This window comes from Hyperoodon ampullatus (genome assembly GCF_949752795.1).
Source record: "Hyperoodon ampullatus genome assembly, chromosome: 5".
Taxonomy (NCBI): Eukaryota; Metazoa; Chordata; class Mammalia; order Artiodactyla; family Ziphiidae; genus Hyperoodon; species Hyperoodon ampullatus.
The window spans coordinates 78762589-78770935 of record NC_136918.1 but is presented as its reverse complement, the minus strand read 5'-3'; the positions used below and the strand labels follow the sequence as shown (position 1 = coordinate 78770935).

Here is an 8347-nt window from a genome sequence, read left to right as displayed (position 1 = left end):
ATAACCCTCACTCATGCCTGGTACTTTTGGTTCAATTCTTGCCTGACACTAGCATGACTGAATTTTTCCTTCTTTTTTCTCAAGTGTCCTCCTACAGTCCAATAACCTCTGGCCAAGGTGCCTTTATTAAAGTCAGTGAGAATTAGAGGATTTAGGTGGTCCCTACTTTATAATAGAGTGTAGTCTTGGTAACCACATTTGTCCATTCATAAGACAGAAAATAATCCAGACATATGGATAGTGTCTGCTGAAAAGTTGCTGGGAGCTTTATGCCTGTACCCCCCAAATGTGGATCCTGGGAAATGTTGATTAAATGTGGTTCTCTTGGATTCAGTTGCTTGAACAACTGTCTAATTACTTGAAGCCACAGAAATGAACAGACCTTAAATTAGGCAGGACCAATGAGTGAAGTGGCAAAATGTGAAACGAGGGGGAAAAAAGGTCTGCTTCTGCCATGGACAGTCTAGAATTTGATTAAAAGTGGACTTTCCCTTTTCCGATAAGCAGCCTGAGGTGACCTCTAAAAATGGTTCGCTATTCACCTGACCCAGAAAACCCCACAGAACCATGCAAGTCAAGATGTTCAGATCTTCATGTTCACTTTAAGAACACTCGTGAAACTGCTCAGGCCATTAAGGGTATGCATATCCAAAAAGCCACCAAGTATGTGAAGGATGTCACTTCAAAGAAGCAATGTGTGCCATTCCGTCGTTACGATGGTGGAGTTGGTAGGTGTGCCCAGGCCAAACAGTGGGGCTGGACGCAGGGTCGGTGACCCAAAAAGAGTGCTGAATTTTTACTGCACATGCTCAAAAATGCAGAGAGTAATGCTGAACTTAAGGGCTTAGATGTAGATTCTCTGGTCATTGAGCACATCCAGGTGAACAAAGCTGCCAAGATGCAACACTGGACTTACAGAGATCATGGTTGGATCAACCCATACATGAGCTCTCTCTGCCACATTGAGATGATCCATACTGAAAAAGAACAGTTTGTTCCTAAACCAGAAGAGGACGTTGCACAGAAGAAAAAGATATGCCAGAAGAAACTGAAGAAACAAAAACTTATGGCCTTGGGAATAAATGCCACAAAAAATAAATGCAAATAAAAATAAATTTTTTAAAAAGTGGACATTCCATCTCTGTGACCTTCGGCAATATATCTAAGCTCTGTGAGCCTCAGTTTTCACTGGTGGCTATCCCTTTGATATCTATAAATCTGAGGTAATGTTTCCTCCAAAGGGTAGTTGTCAGGTGTAAATGGACTGTATATGGAAAGTGCTTAACACAGTGCTTGGCATATGGTAGCTGCTTACCTGGCCCGTATCCTTTGTCCCTGCTTGTCTCTGAGGTTTATCCTTACATGGAAAAATCGGGAAGGATGAAGGTTTCTTAGGTTAAGTAACCTGAATTAATTGGCTTTTATGTATTTCTCATCTATGATTGATCACACCCCTCCCACCACCCTGCCCCTTGGGAACCGGGTTGGAAACCTGTTTTCCTCCACCCTCAGGGAATGCTTATCAGTGATGAGGGCAAAGGTAATATGACACCTGCAGAGAGGAAGCTAATTTTAGATACTCTTCTTTCAACAGATCTTTCAGTACACACAAGCAAAATTACTATCAAATAGAAAAATGGAATTATTTGACTTCTTTCACCCATGTTTCTTTGTTGGTGGAGTTCCTAACATGCATGTTTCTTGTTTAAATTGTTGTTTTTCATATAGAAAGGAAGAAGCAGGCTCAAAGAGATTGTAATTGTTCCCCCTAATAACTGAACTGTTTGTACTTAGGAGAGAAAAAGGGTTGTTTTTCACCTCATAGTAGAGGTTGATGGTTGAAAGAACAATCATATCCTCAGAGTCTCTCTAAATGTTCTATAATTTGACATAGTTTAGTTCAACAAGCATCAGCTGAGTTCCAACTGCGTGTCAGGCATTATGTTGGCACCGTTCACTCAGAGATGCCAGCTGTGGTACCCAGATCTCCAGTCTGGTAGCCCTTGCAGAAGAGGGTGGCCAGGGAGAGGAGGGGGTGCCAGCTGATCCGAAAGAGCTGGTGAGAGGGGAACCCTCAGGCCGAGGTTCTCCACCACGGCTTCAGACCACAAGTCCATCAGATCATGAGCACCTTCAGGTCAGGATCCAGGTCTGCTCATCCTTACGTCCACAGGGCACCTTCTGTGCTAAGTGATCAGGAGAAGAAGGTAGTGAGGAGGCCAAGTGACCTTTTCTTTCTGCACTCTTAAAAATGAAAATATTCCAAATAAAGTATGGCTCTGTGCCATTGTCAGCCAATTTTCAGCCTCGTCTTAGGAGAGGCAGTGCAGTACATTGGTTAAAAGTCTGGGCTCTGTAGTTAGATTACCTGGGCTTATGTCCCATCTCTACAGCTTACCAGTTGTGTGACCTTGGGCAAGTTGTTCAATCACTCTATGCCCTACTTTCCTTATCTATAAACTGGGGTTATTAATATTATCTACCTCATTGATTGTTAAAGGACTCATTGAGCTAATACACATTGTTCGAGGTCGTCAGGCACAGACAGCATGTCTTATTTAACACCGAAACCCCAGAATCCAGCATAGTGCCTGGTACATTGGAGGACCATACTGAATGAACAAGTCTAATACACAGGGTATAGCAGTAAGTGACTGACAAAGCACTCATAAGGCATATGGGCAGGCTAGGTGTCATCATTTACAAATGAGGAAACCAGCACACTGAAAGGTAGAGTGACTTGCCAGAGAAAGCACAGCTATAAGTGATATAAATGACAGACCTGCTTAATGCTCCTGACTCTATCTCTAGCCCTCTGCTCTTCCCACTATCTGACTCTCGATCCTATACAGATTTTGTGGAACTCAAAGAATATCCACCTGAAAAAAATGAACACACATAACTTGTTTAGCTCTCTGAAAAAAAAAGAATCTTACTGTAAATATCCTCAAATAGTAACTTCAAGTTAAAACTTGAAGTTTGGAAAGTTTCTATTTTGGGGTGTGGGGAGGAAAGCAGAGGATATTTTTTGTGAGAATGCAGAAGTTCTTTCAAAGTGAAAAAGTAACAGAGAATCATAAAGGAAAATTTTGATAGATTGTATTACATAAACATTTAAAATATTTAAAATACTTATGTATAAAAAGTCATAATTAAATTAAAAGGAAAATACACTAAAAAATATTGCAGCAAGTATGCCAGATGGTTAAAAGTTTCAATATCTAAAGAGCTCATAGAATTTAAAACCATGGCTTCAAAAAAATGGGCAAAGGCTATAACACTTTTCAAATGAGGAAAAGCACATGGTTGGTGAACATATACAAATATTTTGACTCGACAAAAGAAGTAAGAATTTTTAGAATGAAATACCAGTTTGTTGATCAAGAATACTAAGACTTTAAAGATAATGAAGGTGGAGTAAGGAAATGGCTACCCTCTTAACATATTGTCTGGAAAACAATTGCCTTAAAATTGTTGATCACCCTTGACCAAGGATTTCAATTTCTGGAACTCTATTCTAAAGAAATATTCAGAAATATGGTTAAAAACTTATACCCAAATATGTTCTTCACAGTGTTTATTAATGAACCTGAAACACTAGAAACAACCGCTGTGCCCAACAGTCAGGGAATGGCTAAGTCATATATGGTGGGGCTGAAGCAGCACAGACTAGCAGCTAGAAGCATAGATCTGGAGTCTCACCGCCTCGCTTCAAATCCTGGCTCTGCCAGTTATTAGCCCTTTAAGCTTAGACACCTCTCCATGTCTCACTTTCCTCATCTATATACTGGAGATGACCAGAGTACCTATCACAATAGGGTAGTTTTGTGACTTAAATGAATTGATGTAGGTTTACAATTCTAAAATCCTCAAAGCTTTAAAAACGTAAAGGTTTTTTAGAACTTTATTATCAGGAGAACATGATTGAATAACATAAACTAACATAACTTTATCCCACTTACTGTGACTATTTTCTACTATTATAATTAAGATTGAATCTTAACTCTTTTTCATAGTTTCACTTTCCTTGTAGAATCTCTAAGGTTCTCCTTATAAATTAATAACCCTCTTGCACATGTGAAAAGATTAATTTTGAGGGCAAAGCTAACTGGAATCAGGTATATCTACTTTGAGCTAATCTCTTGGCCAAGAATCTTTTCCACATCCTCCAGTCCAGGGCTTTCATACTTTAAGATGGGGATATTATTAACATGCAGATTGCTGAGCTCCACCCCCAGAAATTCTGATTAAGTAGGTCTGGAGAGAAGTCTGCCATTTTACAGCTCCCAAGGTGATGCTGGTGATGCTGATCCATGGACTACACATTAGGTAGCCCTGCTGTAATCCACGCTTTAATTTTTTTTATATACTAAAAGAATAAAGATTTTTATTAAGCATTGTAAGTTGCATTCAGTAGCCTTCAGACACACCACACCACAACCCATCTACAATCGGTCAAACCCAACAGCAGTCCATTCTTGCACAATCCATGAGTTAGGGCAAAACTCCCTTCAACTTACAGTAAGATCCTATTCAGGTCTTGTCACGCCTTAATTTTTTTTTTTAATTAATTATTTTTTTTAACATCTTGATTGAAGTATAATTGCTTTACAGTGGTGTGTTAGTTTCTGCTTTATAACAAAGTGAATCAGCTATACATATACATATATCCCCATATCTCCTCCCTCTTGCATCTCCCTCCCACCCTCCCTGTCCCACCCCTCTAGGTGGTCACAAAGCACCGAGCTGATCCTGTGCTATGTGGCTGCTTCCCACAGCTATCTATTTTACATTTATGCCTTAATTTTTAACACCCCTTACGTTGTCCCTTTTTAATGTGAACATTTTCATTTCTGGAAATCTTCAACTTGCTTTTTATATTCTCATTCTCCTGTCCTCTTATTTCTGTGCTGTGCTTTTATGTCCAGGAGTAGTAACATAATAAACTTATCTATCACTTTCCAAAGCACTTGTCATGTACCAGTAACTGTGTTAGTGCTCTATTCATATCATTTTTTCACCCTTTCAACAACCCTGAAAAGAGGGCATTATTACCCTAGTTTTAGAGGTGAGAAAACTGAAGTACTAGGACTCCCAGTAAGTGGGAAGAACAATTTACTTTCCATTTTTCTGTCCTACCTCTTTCACACAGTGGTACATGTCACCAGGTCTCCAGTGACATGCCTTCTCAGTCCTGTCCCAGCTGCTTAGCTCCCCAAAATGGAACACCCTTCACCTCAGAATCTGTCCAGATCCCATCCAGGCCTTCTATGCCAGGAAGCTTTCCTAGCTATACCCCGCCCATAGCCCACACCCCTCTGCATCTTTTGTTATTATCTGGCCATTTATCATATGTGTTTGCATTTTCATACCAAGGGATTTTGTCTTCCTAACTGGACTTGGAACTCCTCAAAGAAAGGGCACATCCCGTGCATCTCTCAGTCACCCTTGGAATAGCCATGGTGGGGACTGATTGCCTCCCTTATCCCCCTTCCTACTCTTCTCCTTTCCTTTCCCCCCAGTCTCTACCTTGTCCTTTCCTAATTTGGTAAAATCAAGCCACCACATTGAGAAGGTGAAAAATAGGCCAGGCTGAACCCTTCTTAATCCCCTTCCCTGCAGTGCAGTTGTGGGTGGTTTGCTGGTGTTTGCCCTGTTGTTCCACAGTATCATGAGAAGGAAGCTTTCCATGCGGCCGTGCACTGGGCAGCAAAGTACCTGCAGTGCCCTTTAACCCTTGGTTCTTCTTGAGGGTTTCCAGACACCCCTCCCCTCCTTTCATATTTCCTCAAATCCCATTTCCTTTGTTTTACTTCCCCGTAAAACAAGAGTTTCACTCTCCATCCTTGTCTTCATTCAAGTATATGTCAAGAAGTTCTCACTTGCCCAATCCTAACTTGTACATCTTCGGAGTTACTTCCCCACTAATGAAACCTCCTAGGTCCAGTACAGTGGGACACATTCACCTGGTCTGTACACTTTGGTTCTTTTCTCCTTTCTCCTCCCCTCCCCTTTCCCCTCCTCTTCCTCCTCTTCTCTCTCCCTTCATTTCTCCCTTCCTCCTTCTGAGGTCATCATTCCTGATATTGCTTGGTTGGTATTATCAACCCACTCTGATAGCTTACACATCTCAGGCCTTGTAAGCTTCCTTTTGTAATTTCCCCAAAACCTGTAAGGGGTCTTCAGAGCAACTGGGCCTCCTAGCAAAAGGGTGAGATTTCCGTGTTGCTTTCATTTCCTCCCTGTCCATTAGATGAAAGTATTGGTTGTGTCCGCCTCGTGGAGCTACACTGATAAACTGACACCTGCACTAGTACATGATTTTAGATTCAATTAGTTTTCTCATTCAGATGGCTTTTTGTGACCCATGGTTATGAGCCAGCTCTGTGGTGATCCTGATACTCTCCTTCAGTGTCTTCTGGGGCCTCAATTCCTTCCCCTTGGGGCCTCATTCCATTTTCTTGGATGCTTTCAGAGTGAAACCCTAGGAAAAAAAGTCTTTCTGAGGACTGCCCTTTACTGTTTCTTTGGTGTTTCCAATGTATTAGGCATGGTGCTAAGCATTTTTATACCTTGTTTTGTTTAATCCTGTCAAAAACTTTAGTTAGGTATTATCCCAATATGATGGGGAAACTTAGGTTTAGGAGGTTAACTGACTTGCCTGGGGTCTTATGGCCAGTAAGTGGAACAGGCTAGATACAAACCTATGTCACATAATTCCAAAGCTCATAGTCAAAATTTAGTTTCTGGGGCTTCCCTGGTGGCGCAGTGGTTGAGAGTCCGCCTGCCGATGCAGGGGACACGGGTTCGTGCCTCAGTACGGGAAGATCCCACATGCCGCGGGGCAGCTGAGCCCATGAGCCATGGCCGCTGAGCCTGGGCGTCCGGAGCCTGTGCTCCACAACGGGAGAGGCCACAACAGAGAGAGGCCCGCATACCGCAAAAAAAAAAAAAAAAAAAAAAAGAATGCAATGTATGTTGTGATTATACTAATGTGTTTATTAGGGTTTTATTGGTTTTATTAATATTCTGTTTACGAAGTGGTATAGCATTTTTTTTTCATTTTTTCCATAGGAAAACAGTCCATAATCTGTTACTTTTATTTATTTTTTTAAACATCTTTATTGGAGTATAATTGCTTTACAATGGTGTGTTAGTTTCTGCTTTATAACAAAATGAGTCAGCTATACATATACATATATCCCCATATCTCTTCCCTCTTGCATCTCCCTCCCTCCCACCCTCCCTATCCCAACCCTCTAGTGGTCACAAAGCACCGAGCTGATCTCTCTGTGCTATGCGACTGCTTCCCACTAGCCATTGGTTTTACATTTGGTAGTGTATATATGTACATGCCACTCTCTCACTTTGTCCCATCTTACCCTTACCCTTCCCTGTGTCCTCAAGTCCATTCTCTAGTAGGTCTGTGTCTTTATTTCCGTCCTGCTCCTAGGTTCTTCATGACCTTTTTTTTTTTTTTTGGATTCCATATATATGTGTTAGTATATGGTATTTGTTTTTCTCTTTCTGACTTACTTCACTCTGTATGACAGACTCTGGGTCCATCCACGTCACTACAAATAACTCAATTTCGTTTCTTTTTATGGCTGAGTAATATTCCATTGTATGTATGTGCCACATCTTCTTTATCCATGCATCTGTCGATGGACACTTAGATTGCTTCCATGTCCTGGCTATTGTAAATAGAGCTGCAATGAACATTGTGGTATATGACTCTTTTTGAATTATGGTTTTTCTCAGGGTATATGCCCAGTAGTGGGATTGCTGGGTTGTATGGTAGTTCTATTTTTAGTTTTTTAAGGAACCTCCATACTGTTCTCCATAGTGGCTGTATCAATTTACATTCCCACCAACAGTGCAAGAGGGTTCCCTTTTCTTCACACCCTCTCCAGCATCTATTGTTTGTAGATTTTTTGATGATGGCCATTCTCACTGGTGTGAGGTGATATCTCACTGTAGTTTTGATTTGCATTTCTCTAATGATTAGTGATGTTGAGCATTCTTTCATGTGTTTGTTGGCAATCTGTATATCTTCTTTGGAGAAATGTTTATTTAGGTCTTCTGCCCATTTTTGGATTGGGTTGTTTGGTTTCTTTTTGATATTGAACTGCATAAGCTGCTTGTAAATTTTGGAGAATAATCCTTTGTCAGTTGTTTCATTGGCAAATATTTTCTCCCATTCTGAGGGTTGTCTTTTGGTCTTGTTTATGGTTTCCTTTGCTGTGCAAAAGCTTTAAGTCTGTTACTTTTAATGCATGGTTTTGTAGGATGAGAGAGTTTTCTTTTTTTTAATACATATATTACCTTATATGAGAAACACCTATGT

The 8347-nt window shown here is 40.7% G+C and overlaps 1 pseudogene across 1 annotated transcript; it reads left to right on the top strand.

The window, feature by feature from the left end:
- The first annotated feature begins 526 nt into the window (after nucleotides 1-526).
- LOC307053776 (large ribosomal subunit protein uL22-like) lies at nucleotides 527-1108 on the top strand (annotated as a pseudogene). Its single transcript has one exon. The product of its transcript is annotated as a large ribosomal subunit protein uL22-like (transcript).
- The last annotated feature ends 7239 nt before the right edge of the window (nucleotides 1109-8347 follow it).